The sequence below is a fragment of the Jaculus jaculus genome, chromosome 1 (genome assembly GCF_020740685.1).
Source record: "Jaculus jaculus isolate mJacJac1 chromosome 1, mJacJac1.mat.Y.cur, whole genome shotgun sequence".
Taxonomy (NCBI): Eukaryota; Metazoa; Chordata; class Mammalia; order Rodentia; family Dipodidae; genus Jaculus; species Jaculus jaculus.
In genome coordinates, this window is record NC_059102.1 from 205,312,017 (window position 1) to 205,330,366 (window position 18,350).

General features: G+C 40.1%; 1 protein-coding gene and 2 pseudogenes across 1 annotated transcript in view; 1 reads left to right on the forward strand and 2 right to left on the reverse strand.

Moving 5' to 3' along the window:
* The window catches only part of Sgcz (sarcoglycan zeta), a 1,272,783-nt gene that overhangs the window by 702,161 nt on the left and 552,272 nt on the right, over positions 1-18,350 (reverse strand). The window lies entirely within an intron of this gene.
* LOC101604461 lies at positions 1,301-2,325 on the reverse strand (annotated as a pseudogene).
* On the forward strand, positions 2,331-2,601 carry LOC105943939 (annotated as a pseudogene).

Below are 18,350 nucleotides of genomic sequence, written 5' to 3' on the forward strand. Positions count from 1 at the left end.
AATTAAAGCCAGATGTACAAAATGGCACATGCATCAGGAGTTTGTTTGCAGTGGCAACAGGCCTTAATGCACTTATACTTATTCTCTCTCCCTCACTCTATTGGCAAATTGAAAAAATAATATCTTTAAAAAACTAAGTTTGTTAAGTTCAAAAATAGAGTCATTATATTTAAAACTATGCATTTATCAAACAATAATTGATACATTCACAAATTTTCTAATAAAGGAATAAAAGACTAGATGTAGAATCTTAGAACATTAAAGCATGCATTCATAAGAAGATTCTGATTAGTGTCAGGGGCAAATTTCTAAATATGTTACACTCATGCATGTATTTACACATACAGTATAGATATTTTATGTATGTATTGAATGACTTTTGTTGAGAAAAATTATTACTATATCACTCAGACTTGGAATTCATTAATCTGTTTACTCATTTACTGAGTGCTTAGATTATAGGTACACATTGAAATTGTAAAACGTGAATTTAGATAGATTAGATAGATGATAGATAGATAGGTGATAGATAGATGATCATTATAAGCTTCTCCAGAAAAGCAAAACTTATTTGTCTTCCTGACGCTGGATTCTTATAACTGTTAGTTTTGTACATCAGGAAGGCAACTGCAAGTGTTGGGCCGCAAAATATTTCTGGTTTAAGCTTCAAAAGACCACTGAATGTTTATGTACACACTGAACATGGACAATATATGTGGTTCCATATCATCTCCTTAAATTATTAAAGTAGCACAGATTCCAATTCTTTCCACTGCCCTCCCCCAAGGAATTCAAATTATTACTGGTGTAATTACTAAAGAGAGAATGTGTGTCAATAGCTGTAAGGCTTCTTCCAAAGAGGCCTGAGATCTCTGACGTCATCTCCTTGTATTGAACTGCAGACAGCATGATTCCTGAGCAAACACATCAACTACCCTGACAGGAAGGGCTTGTTGCTCTACTGTCTATCCTGACAAGAAGGATTGTTACTCCATAATTAACCCTGACAAGAAAGGCTGTTACTTCAGGGTCTACCTTGATGGGAAGAGCTCTACTTCAGAGTCTACCCTGGCAAGGGTTTGTTACTCCAGAGTCTGCCCCAACAGGAAGGGTTGCTGCTCCAGAGTCCGCCCTGACAAGGATTATACTCCAGAGCCTGCCCTGACAGGAAAGCTATTACTCGAGTCTTTGCTTCACTGTGCACAAAGTGTGCTTCTGCCACCTGAGCTTCCCACGTTTCTCCTTTTTGAGAAATCCGTGCTTGATCCCTTCTGAGAATAAGGCAGAAAATATCTCTTCATCACGGTTCCTTCTGTCTGATAGAAAAGATGTAACTAAACTCAGAGTGTTCTGAGATATCTGATGTCAACCTGTAGGAGTCTCCAATAGCTTGTGCCTCTACTCTTTCTACAATGTCCTCATCAAACAACAACCAAGAGTCATGACTCTTAACTACTGCAATGTAACAGCCTGGACTAGGACCACTTCCACAGTGAGCTACAACAGCAACGAGGTCGTACATTCTGTCAGGGTTGGTTGCATCTCCTCAAGTGTTAAACACCCAGAGTTCTAAAGTAAAAACTACCCAGTAAGAAAGTTTTGTGTATCAATGATGTTGATTGATGTATCTAAATCTTTTCAGGTGTAGAGCTAGAACCATGAGCAGTTTCTTAAGTTTCATCCATTTGTGTGCTTCCTGTTTGCTGAGACACTCTTCACAGTAGTATTTATATTCACTGCAGAGAGTTTCTGTGATGCTAAAACCCCTTAGGCAGTGAGTAATTGATGTGCTTTTTCCACGTTAACAGAAAGATCTAAAAAATCTTCATCTTTGCTGCTTATAGTTTCATCAATAAGGCATCTAGTTTCATTAGTTCATTTTCCCTAAAAAAAAAAAAAAAAAAAAAAAAAGAAAAAAATCTCATGAACCCACGTTGGGTCTGGTGTGCTGTTATTTTCACTGTCGATACTACCATTGAGTAAGAGACGATTTTGTATTTCTTACTTCCTCTCTTGTAAAATATCAGCAATTGTATTTAGAAGGTAATTTAAGAATTCATGGGCATCTTGCTGCATGCAGCTGTCAAAAAGTTCATTGTCTTTTCACAGTCTTGCGATGAGCTTCTTGGGTGCAATTACTCCAGCCTTTTTCTTCTGCATAGCGGCGCTGTGGAAGAGGTCTGCTAAGCATGTTAGAAGGTTCTATGTTTTCCTAGGCTGACTCTTGTATGCTAGAACTTTTCCCCGAAATGGACGGCAAAAGTAAAGTGTTTGAAGAACTGAGTTGCAGTAGCAGGCGACGCAGCCGAGCAGGGGAGGCGGTGGGAGGGAGCGCCGGTCTCTATACGGCGGCGGCTCTGTCGGGCCTGGCTGTAGCGCTCGGCCGCCGCGCGCTCCTATGGGGTCTTCTGCAAGGGGCTCACCCGCACGCTGCTCATCTTCTTCGACCTGGCTTGGAGGCTGCGCATCAACTTCCCCTACCTGTACATCGTGGATTCCATGATGCTCAATGTGCGCCCGCAGGTTCATATTGAAATCCACTGAAGGTCATTCCTTGACTGACAGGCGTCACCCCAGCTCACTGTATCAGAGGACACGAAGCATGGGAGGCAGAAGAGGGACCCTGGACACCTGCCTGGCAAACTTGAAGTACTCTGGAGGAGGTTACCTGGACAAACTAATTAAGTGGCCTTAAGAAAAGAACCCAGAGGGGGAGCCCCTGCCCAGCAGTGCCTTCCAGGAAGGACCAGCCAGCGGTTGGAGCCAATGGAAAAATCACAGGATGAGGCAGTCTCCTTGGAAATGAAGAGTGACCTGAGCAGCGCTGATCACTTGCTTCACAGTGGCAACATACTGCATCCACATCTGACTGAGTCAACAGGAAGAGGACCAACCCTGGCCGCTGCTGTGCACAAGGATGAGGGTCTGCCCCCTGGCCCTGTGGAGGAGCGCCTTGCTGGGGTGCATGGTGCCATGAAGGAAGCCCTGAGGAGGGACTGGCTGGAAGGAGGACACAGAGCCACAGACAGCCATGAAGGACAGTATCCCAAAGGAGAGCCCTGGGTGTCGGGATGTGGGATTCTTTAAGTGTGAACTGCCAATATCTTTTCCTGAGTTAGAACTGTCTTGCCTGCGTTCTGATCTGCTCTGGATGCCAGGCGACCTTCCTTAAGCTTTCCTGGAAGATGAGACGAGATGTTTTCTCCCTACCCTATTAAAGCCCTTGTTTTCAGAGCACATAGGCTGCAAGAAAATTGTTTCAAGTATAAAAAGTACTTCAAATGGTCTCCAGATAATACTGGGGCTACTGGCTCTACAACCTTTGGAATTAGCAAATCTCTCATGCCATAGTTAAGGTACAGGAGAATAATAAAAACAGTAGGTTAATTTTGAAAGCTGTCTTAGGAGGATTCTTTTTGCCTTGAGCCACGATGCGTAGAGCACAGCGATCCAGACCCTGCTCTCTGGAGTCCATGTGGATGACTAGACAGACCTTGCTGGTTGGTGCAGAAGGAAATTGTCGAGCATGTTTTAAGTTGTGCTGGGAAGAGGCTCAGGACTGAGAAACCCTTTCTGTAGATGATGATGTATCTAGCATGAGTTCCATTGAGAGCGCAGTGACTTCACGTGAGGTTCTTTATGTACCTTCTCAGATCCCCGTTCTAAAGGGCTACTGTCCCAGACATCGTCCATCTCTGCCAGTCTGTGATGGCCTAATGGGAGTGGATTTTTCTGTCTACCTGCTCTACTTTTTATTATGCAAGCTTTGCTCAGTTCACAGTGAGCTGTTACAATGTCTGCATTTCATAGAATAACTGACCTGCAGCAAAGTTTCCTCTCCTTTCCCTCCCTCCACTCGAAGCAGTTTAATTGGAGACACTTATGGTGACGTTGCAATATTAACCTTGGAATCATCTTCTCAAGCTAGGAGTCCCAACAGGGTTCTCCTGAGTATGAAGGAATGATGAATCTATTTTCCATAGCACAGATAACAGAAAAGCAAATCAAGTATTTCCGTGACAAAATTTCCAGGTCCTAGGAATTGAGGTCTCTTTTACATTAAGATTTTTAAAGTAACTCCCCTTTGTTGTTTGTTGATAACTTTAATAAAGGTCATTCATTTAAGAATGTATTTTTTTAGGACTCCTGAACTCAGAGTTAAAATCAGCCATTTAAGGGGTAATGCATTGTATACATCATTTATACTGTGTGCTAAGTCACTATGCCATGTGCTGTTTTAGTGTTTTGGGAAAATGAATAAAATCTGTTCTTTAGCATTAAAAAAAAATGATCTAATGCAAGGAATATTTGATTTAAATTCGATGTTAAAGAAAATTGCTTAATGTCAAAGAAAACTTTAAAGAACAAAATAGCAACTAAATTATGCTATTAAATGGAAAACTCAGAAAAATGTCAGCTTTCATATTCGTTCTAATGTGTGGAGAAGTGAACTTTTTCAGTGGTTCACACTGAGCTTGTCCAGGCTGGTTCTATTATCAACAACAAGGGAAAAGGGCTGGAGAGATGGCTTAGTGGTTAAGCCCTTGCTTGTAAAGCCTAAGGAGCGTGGTTCGAGGCTTGATTCCCCAGGACCCATGTAAGCCAGATGCCCAAAGTGGCACATGCATCTGGAGTTTGCAGTGGCTGGAGTCCTGCCCCCCCCCCCCCGTCTCTCTCTCTCTCTTTCTCTCTGTCTGACTGTCACTCTCAAATAAATAAATAAATGAAAAATAAAATATATAAAATAAAGGAAAATAAATGAAAAATTAAACAAACAAGGGAGGGGCTGGAGAGATGGCATAGCGGTTGAGCACTTGCCTGTGAAGCCTAAGTACCCTGGTTCGAGGCTCGGTTCCCCAGGTCCCACGTTAGCCAGATGCACAAGGGAGCGCACGTGTCTGGAGTTCGCTTGCAGAGGCTGGAAGCCCTGGCATGCCCATTCTCTCTCTCTCCATCTGTCTTTCTCTCTGTGTCTGTCGCTCTCAAATAAATAAATAAAAATTTTAAAAAATATATATTTAAAAAAACAAGGGAAAAGAAAGAATCATAAAACTTAGGCATATATATATATATATATATATATATATATATATATATATATATATACATACATCTGCTTATATGGAGAGAAATATATAGAAAGAAAGAGGTATGTGGTATGCATATGTATTCTATTTTCTTTTTTTTCCTTTTGGAAGTCATTCAAGTATTAAAACTCACAGATTGTGTTTGGATTTTGTATGCCAGGAAATAATGAAACTTTTCATATTATTATACTTATCAAAAGTATTTTGATGAAAATGAGGATAAAATAGAACTGAAATTCACAAATTGCTCTTCAAAATCATTTGTCCTTGTTTTTAGAGGGAACAAATATTCAGGCATTAGTTAGTCTTTATGCTCAGTATTGGTTCATTATCCATAACTTCAGAGTGAGGATGAAATCAAGAAGTGAATATTTTCTTTCTCTACACCATGAAGAGATTAAACTACATGATATATATTATTATTAGATGTTCAATTTCAAAAGAATACAATTTAACAAAGAAATCCAAAGAGAAGTAACAACAGGCAATGCAATGGATAGCATTCTGAAGATTAGTTATAAAGAATACCCTTTGTCTTACTGAATAAAGAAAATTGGGTTCAGTTCTTAGCTATTATGAATTGAGCAGTTATAAACATGATTGAGCAAGTATCTCTGTAGTGAAGCATGGAGCATTTAGGGTATATGCCCAGTAGGTGAATAACTGGGTTTGTTGTAAGTTTTATATGCATCTTTTTCTGGAGTCTACATATTAATTTCCATAGTTGCAAAATTTGGCATTTCCTCCATCGGTGAATGAGAGTTCCTCTTTCCCCACATCCCTGCCAACATTTGTTATCATTAGATTTTTTAATGATTGCCATCGTTACTGGAATAAGGTGGAATCTCAGAGTTATTTTGATTTGCATTTCCATGATGGTTAGCAATGTTAAGTGTGTGTTAGCCATTTGTATTTCTTCCTGTTAGAGCTAACTATTTAGTTCTTTGCCCCATCTTTTGAATGAGTTATTAAACTTTTTTTTTGTTTAGTTGTTTGAGATATTTGCAGATTCTCTTTATGGCTATTAGGCCTCTGTCAGAGGTATAGCTGACAAATATTTATCCAATTCTGTTGGTAATCTATTGGCTCTGATTACAGTATGTCTGTCTGTGCAAAAAGTTTTTAACTTCATGTGATCCCATTGATTGAGTGACTGTTTAATTTCCTGGGCTACTAGGGTATTATTCAGGCAGTCCTTCTCCATTCCTATATTGTGGAGAGTCCATCATACTTTTTTATTCCAGTAGCTAAAGAGTTTCAACTCTTTTACTGAGGTTTATAATCAGTTTGGCCTTGATTTTTGTGTTTTGTGACATGAGAGGGTCTAGTTTTATTTTTCTACCTGTGATTATCCAATTTGTGCCGCATCATCTCTTAAAGATGTTGTCTTTTCTCTAGTCTATATTATTGGCATGTTTTTCAAAGATATAGTAGGGATAATTACTTGAATTAAGGGCAGGATCTTCCATTCTGTCCCATTTGTGTATATGTCTGTTTTATGTCAGTACTATGCTATTTTTGTTACTATGGCTTTTTAAAATCGCTTTACATCAGGTATGGTTATATATCCAGAGGTATTTCATTTGCTGAGGATATGTTTGGATATCCAAGACTTGCTGCCATTCCCTATGAATTTTGAGTTTTTTTTTCTTATCTCTGTGAGAATGATGTTGGAGGGGGTCTTCTTGTCACGATGGCATCTGCCTAATTGCATCACAACTCCCAGGAAGGAGAGGCAAGGCTTTAAGGAGTCACTGGGTCATTTAGGGTTGAGCAATCTCTAATAGATCACCAGTGAGAGGGTGTAGAGGGGCACAAAAAGGAATGGCCATGCTCTTGGGTAACCCACCAGTCCCTCAGTCCCCCAAGCAGCCGTCCTAGCCAGAATCTCAGCCTCAGGCTACTTTTGCACTAACTGCAGGCAAGGAGACCGAGGCCAATAGTTCCAACTGCACCAGCTGGCATGGGCAATCGCCCAGATCCAAACCCCCACCCACCGGCACTTTCTCAGATGCCCCCCACCTTCAGACACCCCACTTAGAACCTTTATGCTCCTCCCCTGACCGCCAACTTCAAAACCACTCCCCTCCACCCCACCCCTGCAACTTTCTCTGGTCCCAACACCCAATGCAACTTTGGATACGCTCAGCCCCGCCCATACCCCTCCACTGCCCTACACGGCCCTACAACCCTTACCTTGTGACTTGGGACCACTCCACATGGCCCCACCCCCACGACTTCAGAAACACAGTCCCACCCCCACCCTCGATGACTTCAGCCTGCCCCACTCGCTCCACCCCCACCCTGGTAACGTAGACCTGACCCACTCAGCCCCATCCCCAAGACTTTGGACCTCTCCACTATGCCCTGTGGCCCTTGAGTTTGACCAATCCCCCTCTCACTCCCCCACACACACACTTAGCACTACCCCAGCCCTGATGATTTCAGACCTCCCTGCTTGACCCCGTGCCCCTCCCCTTGTGGACATCAGACCTGCTCTACATGGCCTTGCCCCTGACCCCGGAATTCAGCGCAGCCCCACTGAGCCCTGCCCCTTGTGACTTTTAACCTCTCTGCTCAGCCCACCCCAACATGACTTCCGACCCTCTCCTTGCCGAGCCCCTGCACAGTGCAACTTCAGACCTGGTTTTCTCCATCCCGCTCCACCCTCACACAACTGCCAATCTTTGCAACCTGCCCCTGTGTGACTTCTGATCTGCTCCACCCAGGCCCCCACACCTGTCTTTGCCCCCTTGAGGTGGCACCAATTCCACCACCCATTGGGACAACAGTCCAATTCTCCCTGCTCCCACTCTGTGATGGGAAGATGACAATGTGAAAGGAATAACATAAAAATTCAAATGCAAGAAAATCAAAAAAAAAAAAAAAAAAAAAAGATCTCCCAGTCCTACAATGGATGGCTCTGATAAAAATACAGAAGAGATAATAGGATCAGAAGCCAAAAATGCAGTTATGACTAGTGCAACCCTGACAAATCTACTGGTAGAACTTGCAGAAAAGCAACAAAGGACTCTAAACATTGCGACCAATGAGAAAGTACTAAAAGCAGCTAGGCAGAAACAATACATCACATGTAAAGGTAACCCATCAGAATCACTTCAGACTTCTCAACGGAAACCCAGAAGGCCAGAAGGAATGGAGCACTGCAAGCTATAAGAACCTATGGCTTCTAACCCAAACCACTCTATCCAGCAAAAGTATACCTCATAATAGATGGTGAAAGAAAAACCTTCCATGATAAAATTCAACTCTACAACCATATGAACACAAAGTCAAACCTAAAGAGAGTATTTCAGGAAAGTCTCCACAGAGAAAAATCAAGTAATCAACCTCACGTGCCTACAAGAAGCAGATCATAGACTTCTGGGTAAGATGGTGGCATAGGATCCATGCCACACCAGCCTAGGAAGGGGTTAAGGCAAAACCCCCAGCAAAATACACTCTTCTTTGGGAAAGTGAAGGAGTATAGGTTATCCTTAGACACAGCAGAGAAACTGGACAGACCGAGATCCACCAGAAAGGAGAAAAACAACTAGAGTCACATTGAGACACTTGCAGCCCATGATCTGTGCAATCTCCATTAAAATTCCAATGGCCTCCTTCACAGTAATAGACAAAACAATCCTAAAATTGATTTGGAACACAAAAAAAACCTTGAATAGCCAAAACAATTTTGACCAACAAAAATAAGGCTGGTGGTATCTCCATACCCGATTTTAAACAATATTACATAGCAATACTAACAAAAACAGAATGGTATTGGCACAAAGACAGACATGTAGATCAATGGAACAGAATAAAGGACCTAGATGTTAATACAGGAACCTACAGCCATCTGATTTTTGACAAAAATGCTAAAAATATTCATTGGAGGAAAGACAGCCTCTTCAACAAGTGGTCCTAAGAAAACTGTATATCTATATGTAAAAAGATAAAAATAGATCTTTGTCTTTCTCCATACACAAGAATCAAATCTGAGTGGATGAGGAACCTTAATATCATACCTTCAACTCTGAAATTGCTAGAGAAAAGGGTAGTGGAAACCCTTCAACATATTGGCATAGGTAATGACTTCCTGAATATAACCTGAATTGCTCAGAAAGTTAAAGCACTAATCAACAAATGTGTTCTCATGAAATTACAATGCTTTTGTAGAGCAAAGGACAATGAGAATAGAAAAAGAGACAACCTACAGAATGGGAGAAAATCCTTGTCGCTTATACATCTGACAGAGAATTACTATCCAGAATACACAAAGAACTCGCAAGACAGAACAATAAGAAATCAAACATCCCAGTCAAAAAATGGGCTATGGAACTAAATAACGAGTTCTTATCAGAAGAAATACAGATGGCATAGAAACATCTAAAAGTGTTCTACATCCTTAGCCATCAGGGAAATGAAAATTAAAACTACTTTGCTATCCCACCTTACTCCTGTCAGAATGTCTACCATTAAGAAAAAAAAAAAATGGCAGTGAATGTTGGCAAGGATGCAGAAAAAGGAGAACCTTCTACCCTATTGGTGAGAATGTAATCTGGTACAACCATTGAGGAAATCAGTGTGGAATTTCTTGAGACAGCTAAAAACTGATTTTCCATATGATCCAGCTATAGCACTCCTAGGCATATATCCTAATAACTCTTCTCACTACTTTAGAGATAAGTACACAGCCATGTTTATTGCTGTTCTATTCACAATATCTAGGAAATAGAACCAGCCTAGATGTCCATCCACAGCTGAATGGATAATAAAGATGTGGTACACCTACACAATGGATTTGCAATTCAGCAGTAAAGAAAAATGAAATTTTCAGGGAAATGGCTGGATCTGGAAAGGATTATACTAAGTGAGGTAACCCAGGCCTAGAAAGGAAAATGTCAGATGGTCTCTCTTTTTCAAAAATTATTATTTTAGTTCATTTATTTATTTATTTATTCATTTGTTTATTTGAGAGTGACAGACACAGAGAGAAAGGCAGAGAGAAAGATAGAGGGAGAATGGGTGTGCCAGGGCCTCCAGCCACTGCAAACGGACTCCAGATGCATGCGCCCCCTTGCACATCTGGGTAACGTGATTCCTGGGGAACCAAGCCTGGGTCCTTAGGCTTCGCAGGCAAGTGCTTAACCACTAAGCCATCTCTTCTGCCCACATGGTCTCTCTTATATGTGGATCCTACCTATAAATGTATAGAATTGTGTGTGATCTGGAACCAAAAATATGTATCAAAGGCCCATAATCTAGGAAAAGGCTATAAGGAAGGGAGGGAGGGAAGTTCTTAAGGGGATGGTATTGCATATATGTAACTAGAAGTGCAGATTACATGGAGGGGAAAGGCCTAAGTGAGGCCAGGGAATAAGATTGTATAAAAGAAAGGGGGGAGGGTTAATCAAAACTCAAGATATTCTGAATACAACATATGAAAATCAACTTTCTTAAATAATGGCACATCCAGAAGTCATAGATTGATACTAGAATATTTTCAGTGCCAGGGATGGGATACCTTCCAGTGATTTGTTGGCCAAGGAGGTCCCTGTTGCCTCCAAAACATTACAGGCTACTGCCAACACCTTTGGTTTCCCATGAAGAAAAGATGGTAAGACCATTTTGCTGAAGACTTCACATGCCTGAGCAGCAAAGTTACTGAGAAATAAAGCTGCTCTTGAATATATAACATTCTCCCTGCAGCCCAGCCAACTGAAAGCTGGAAAAAACTGCATTGTATTCAGTCTTATGGGAGACAGGAGTCATCAGCGGTGAAAATAGTGGACACTGGAAACATCAAGTTTGGCCAGACAAGCCAAATGGTTGAACGAATGCAATAGTGGTATGTCTCCTCTGGGGGAAACCAACTGCTCACTAATTGGACTAAAGGCCCACTCTAAGGGAGAAAATGCATGCCTGGTACTTAAAACCTAATCAAAACCTATAGCAGGGGAGGTCATGAGCCTTAGAGGTATAAAACCTGCTCTTTTCTAGATAAATGCATATATTACTCTCACCAAATTGCCCTGAAAGCAGCATTAACTTAATGTCCATAGTACATATTAATGCTACTCTCACTTCTGATTAGAGAAGCTTCTCTTATCAGATGGCAATGACAACTTGGATGATACAAAAGGCAACATAGCGCTGCAAAGAAGGGATGGAGGAGTGTCCAACACTATAACATCTTACATCCTCCAAGTCCCAGGGTCCATTGTGGAAGAGGTGGTGGAAAGAATGTAAGAGCCAAAGGAAGGGTACCACTCCTTACATAGAACTGTCCAGACAGAATTTGGCCTCAATATCAAGACCTCTCAGTGTCTAGCAATACCCACATAATAGATGAAAATGATGGTGACATCAAATTAAGAGAGGCTAATGGAGAGAGGGAGGGCATATGATATAGAATAGAGTTATGAAGGGAAAGTGGGGGAAGACAGGGAAATACTATGGTTTGTTGTCTGTAAGTATAGAAGTTACATATATATATATATATATATATGATCACAATACCCAAACTCAGAGAAGGCACAAAAACTACAATGTCCATGAAAACAGCAAAGCAAATAAGCCAATATAATATGGCAGGGATCAAATCCAACCTCACAGTCATTACCCTAAATATCAGTGACCTTACTTCATCCATCAAGAGACACAAACTAACATGGTGGATCAGATAATTAGACCTCTCAATCTGTTGTCTTCATGAAACCCACCTCACCACTAATGAGAGACACCTCCTGAGGGTGAAAGGGTAGAAAATTATAAACCAAGCAAATAGGAATAAGAAATGAGCAGACATAGCTATATTAATATCAGATAAAATAGACTTCAAACCAAAAAAATAAAAAAATAAAAAAAGACAAAGAAGGCCACCGCATACTGATCACAGGACAACCCAGCAAGAGGATATCACACTCATCAATCTTTATGCACCAAACACAGTGAACCACAATTCATAAAACAAAACCTATTTGACAATAAAACAGAAATAACCACCAACTCCATCATAGTTGGGGACTTCAATATCCCTTTATGCATAATAGATTATCTAAAAAGGAACCCAACAGGGAAGTGAGAGCTCAACAAAACCATAGAACAATTAGACCTAATGGACATGTACAGAACATTTCACCCTAAATCCACAGACTACACATTCTTCTCAGCAGCACATGGAACCTTCTCTAAAATAGATCATATACTGGGTCACAAAGCCTGCCTGCGTATATTAAGGAAGAATGACATAATCCCTGCACGATATCAGATCACAATATTATATTGCTAGAAATTAACAACAAAAGTTCCACTAAGAATCACATTGGCTCCTGGAAATTGAATAGCACACTTTTAAACAATTAATGGGTAGGTAGTGGATGAAATAAAAAATGAAATTGCAAAATTTCTCGAAACAAATGGTGAGAACATATCGTACCAAAAATTATGGCAAACAATGAAGGTGATCCTCAGGGGAAAGTTCATATCACTAAATGCCTTCATAACAAAGACATAGAGATTCCATGTCAATAATGTAACCATCTACCTAAAGGCACTGGAAAACTAAGAATAATCCAACTCAAAAAGCTCCAGACAGAACGAAATAATTCAGAGCAGAGCAGAAATTATTGAGTTGGACATTAAGAAATCAATTAAGGAAATTTATGAAAAAAAAAGAAAATTTATGAAACAAAGAGTTGGTTATTTGAAAAATAAACAGGCTTGACAAACCCCTGGCCAATTTGATTAAGGAAAAAAAGGAAACACTTCAAATTAACAAAATTAGAAATGGAAAAGAAGAGATCACAATGGACATAAGTGAAATTGGGATAATCATCAGTTCTTACTTCAAAAACCTCTACTCCACAAAACTGGAAAATATGGACGAAAAGGAGAAATTCCTAGACACATACACTGTAGCAAAGCTAAACTCAGAGAAGATTAATCTCATAAACAAAGTTATCATACCCATTGATATTGAAAAGTTATTAAAAATCCTCCCTCAAAAGAAGATGGCTTCTTAGCTGAATTCTATCAAGCCTTCATGGAAGAAATAAAACCAATGTTTCTCAAACCATGTCACACAATTGGAGAACAGGGAAAGCTCCCCAACTCCTTCTATGAAGCTACTATCCCCCTAATACCAAATCTAGGCAGAGATGCCACAAGTAATGAAAATTACTGGCCTATTTCCCTGATGAACTTAGATGGAAAAATCCTGAACAAAATCCTTGCAAACCAAATCCAACAACACATCAAATCTATTATCTGACTTGATTAAGTGGGATTCATCACAGGAACACAGGGGAGGTTCATCATATGGAAATCTGTCAATGTAATACACCACATAAACAAGGTTAAACACAAAAACCACATGATCATTTTGATACATGCAGAAAAGGCCTTTGACAAAATATAACATCCCTTCATGATCAAAACATTGGAGAGAATCGCCATAGTCAGTTTATATCTTAACACAATAAAGGCTCTATACAAACCTCCTAAAGCCCAAGCAATAGAGAGAGACTGAAGAAATTCCCATTGAGATCAAGAACAAGACTGGGGTGTCCACTCTCAGCTCTGCTCTTCAATATAGTACTGGAAGTCCTACTTCAAGCAATAAGACAGGAAAATGAAATAAAAGGGATAAAATTTAGAAAGGAAAAGGTTAAGTTAGTGTTATTTACAGATGAGATGATTCTGTACATAAGAGACCTAAAAGCCTCCATTACAAAACTCTTAAAGGTGATAAGCTCCTTAAGCAAACCTATCACACTAATCAAGATTGAAAAATTAATTTTAAAAAAAAACTCCCCCAAAACAAGAGTCCAGGACCAGGTGGCTTCTCAGCTGAATTATATCAAACCTTCATGGAAGAACTCAAACCAATCTTTCTCAAACTGTGCCACACAATGGATAAGTAAGATGTGGTATATCTATATGATAGAATTCTAATCTGCAGTAAGAAAAAAATGACACAATGAAATTTGAAGAAAAATGATTGAACCTGGGAAAGATCATTCTCAGTGAGCTCACCCAATCATAAAAAGATTATTGCTGCACAGTCGCATTCATCTATAGCTCCTAACCTGAATCTACCGAAGATGCTGACAAACCTAGCAAGCATCTCAAGGACCGGACAATAGGGTGGTGGGGGGAGGGGCAGAGGGGAGGTAAGAGGTGGGGACACAAAGCTGGGCCCAAATGGCAATGGTAACATGAAATTCTATATCCTAAAAGACTGAACAAATAGGTGAACCTTCACCAGGCCCTTAGAAAAAAATCCTGAGTCACAAGACCCTGGAGAGGGTACAATGAAGCCTGACCTTAATCTCCTTTTGTTTCTGTTTCTCTCTCTCTCTCTCCCTCTCTCTTTCTGTCCTCTCTGACTCTTTTACATTACTTATCTTTTCTTCCTTCTCTTCATGGGCACTGACCTGTAACTCCCAGTACCAGCATGTGGCCATCATCCACGATGAGCTTTTGATCAGAGAGACCTACAAGGTTTCCTAAAAGACAGACAGATTTCTGTCAGAGTACTTGGTGACCCACCAAAGGTTAGTGGTAAGACCCTACTGGTGAAGATAACATATGTGGTTAATACGTAACATGCAGTGACATGGCTGGAAACTGGAAGAGAGTCAGTCCCCAGACAGTCAGCGTGTCTAGTGCTAGAAGGTGCTACATGGGTGACTTGGGGAAAATGACCAATATCTGTCCAAACAACTCATGGTCTAACCTACTTAGCAGCAACTAACCTGTTGTGATGCCCACACAAGTGCAATAGTGGCACACAGCCATGGTGGGGAGCCAACTGCTCTTGATTTGGCTAACTGATCTGCTCAGTGGAATTAAACCCATAGCTGGAGCTGGGAAACAAGTCAGAAAAATGAGTCCAGTCTCCATTATCAAGCTACCATGAATCGTGAGCTACAAAAGGGCCTACACCTATTAAATTCTCTCTCAAAAAAAATGGTTATCCCATTTGTGTGGTACTAACCTTACTCTCCATTGGAGAATCTGCTTCTCTTTTTCAGATAGATGCAGATCCTAAGGAGAGAACCACCTCATGATACCTCAAAAGGGCCCCAGCTAAAACTAAGAATAATTGGCAAAACAGGCAAAGATGCTGTTTTCTTGGTGAACTTGCTACTAGCACAAGGGTGAAGGAGATCAACACAGAGAACAATCAACTTCTACCAAGTCAGGTATCCAGAGACACAGATGCCCGAAGACTTCATCATGGAAGCAGACGTAAAATGAATCCAACATGGCTCAGGGAAATTTCCAGAAGAGGGGGCAAAAAGAATGTCAGAGCCATCCATTGTGTCATGATACACAGAGGTATTTCCTCCTACCCATAACTGAGGGCTAACCCCACAATGCATGACCCATATTCCCAAACAAGGAGGGGCCAAGGGAAGGGAGGAGGACAGGGAGGAGGTTAACAATGGTATGAACGTGACTGTATTCACTGAGCACAAAACTAATTTTAAAAATAGTTTAAAAATAGTATCTACAAACAAAATTCATATTGGCTGTACATGGGTGTAAACGATTAGAAAATCATTACTAACTGGGTCTGGATAAACCCCAAAACATAACTATTCTCTGTGCTGCCTAATATCTAAGCAGCAAATAAATCTCATGGAAACATGCCTTTGACACTCAGTCAGTCCATCCAGAGCCCATAGCTCTCAACAGAGGCCTTTCTCCACCTCCAACTCTCCTATCTCTCTTCCAGCTTCCCTGATGAACCCAGGGATAAATTTACATCGACAATTATTTTCAGAGGAAACAAAAGTAGAGGTTCTTCCCTCATGGAGTCATCATTCTCACTATCTCCTGACCTGTATTTGTGATTCCAGAAGAGAACCTTTATGGCCTACTGTGATTCCAGCTGCTATGAATTTGAGTACACATTTCCTCATGAGTTTCCATGTATTCCACACAACATTATATTGAAGAGAAAGATGTGCTAGTATTTATTAAATAAATAATTAGATTATTTGGGCATTTTATGTATTTCTTTTTATTGTGTGATGGCTTATTACTTAAAATAGGTCATATTGGGTGCAATTACTCCACAGAATTATAGCTATATCTATATAAACATATCTATATAGATATAAATATGCTAGAGTGAAGGAAAGATGAAGAATTTAAGCAATGATCATAGATGTAAAGTATTCCTACAGTAAGCTACAGACTCTAGGATTAATTTCAACTCAGTTGTAAAAGCTTGGCACAAAACAGAACAAAAACATTTTGAGATAGAAGCACATTTGTTAATCAAATATCCGTGAATATCTTATTTTCTCCTTCTTTGGTTAGATAGTTGTCTGGATAGTGAATCAAAGCCAACAATAAACTGGGGTTGAAAACACGTGTTATTCTCTGCAATCTTCAGTCCATAAATCAGTTAATAGAGAAGCTGAGAAACTTTTGTCAACCATTGTGTGTAGCATTTATGTTCCCTGAAAAGACTTTGACATAATAACAGAAGCAACAATCATGGAAGCTGTTGAAGATCAAGAAGTCAGAGGATAGCATTGCAGGGCCTGACATAAATTTATGGAATAAATCAGTGAATGCTGAAATGCATTGTGATCGTGGTAGCCAGCCAAAAAAGGGGTATGGCAAGGTTGTGTTGTGTTATCAAGATTGAATTCCTACGAATGAGAATTAAGCCAGAAAATAACAGGAACAGAAGAGAGTAAGCCACGAAAATAAGTGGTAAGAAAATTCCAGCCATAAGGAAGCAGAAAATTTTAAAGTTTAAATATCAGCTTAATTTAAATCAAATGCAAAGAATGCAATAATATCAATGAATTCATTGGTCCCCAAAAGGTTTTTGTTGTTGTTGTTAACAATATATGTTTTTGATACCTTGCATCTTTTTAGGCCATCAAAGAGATCAAACAAGGCCTGATAACTCAAGTAATTATCTGCAGTTTTTAAATGGCTCATGTATATAGAGAATATTGAAGGAAGAATAATACTGCTACATCCACGGCGACCTTGCCTGTGTAGCAAAGATGCCTCTACACTGGAAGAGAGCTGAGGACAGAGGGCCAGCACTCCTCGGAGGAATGCCCCCGGTGACCCCTTGGCAGTCGGTTACTGTAATGGTTCCTGCTGCCCATAAGAAGTCACGAAGACCCGATTGCTGGCACCAATGGGTTGTTTTCTGCGCTCTGTTTCTTTCCTGCTTCCTTCTAGTTGTTTGTCTAAGAACAGCTAATTCAACGCTTGCTAGTAATCATGCACACAATCAGAGTACAAGGAACAATCTAAGCATTGAATGTGCCCCTCCTATAATTAGGGCAATGGAGGGAATGTATAACTCTACTAAGAATAAAAAATTAACTTTAGGACAATTTTTTGATGGTGTAGAGCAAAAACATCTTATGATGTTTGAGAATGATACTGAGCCTGAGAATATGAAAGTAGAAATGTTGATCGGTAATGTTCATAAGAAACATGACAGTTCTGAAGAAAAGGAGTTGCAAAACTTAGGCATTCCCACCAGGAAACTTCCTGGGGGATATGTTCATTACTTGATCAAGGACAGATGGTGGACACCACCAAAGTGGACTCCTAGAGCTGAAAACTACTTAGATCCACTCTCCTATGAGGAAGGATATGATGAATTCGGTAATAGATGGGTGAATTATGAAGGAAAAAGGAGGCTATGGCATTCTCTTCCATTTATGGAACGCTTAGCAAGGAAGCATAAGCCTTGGTGTTTATACAATAAACAAGTAAGAAGGGAATTTCTGGAAAGTATTACACCAGCCTTAAAATATTGGTGGTCTTGTGGATGGAAACACCTTTATAATTAATATTATATAAATGATTTAATAAGTGGAAAAAAGATGGTTTGGGACAGTCCTTGGGGCATGACAGTCCTTGGGGTATAAGAAATAAGTAACCTGTTATTCACCTTACACCTTTTACCCTAGTTTCTGTTCATATAATGTTGTGGTCAATGGTGCGAGACGTGCTTCTCAGAAAATGGGTACATTTCCTCCTGATAAACACTACATGTATAGAATAGAACAATACTTAAGATTGTTTAGATTAATAATTCTTGAGATCACTTGTTCAATCTGTATAAAACCTTGATGAAAACTTCAGTAAATCGCAGCAGCATATTCAACTTAGAGTGTGTCTGTCTGTCATTTCCTCGCCAAGTCCCGAGTTCTCCTTGAGCCTTCGCCCTTGTTCTCCCTCGGTCCTGATCTCCCCGAGAGTCAGTCC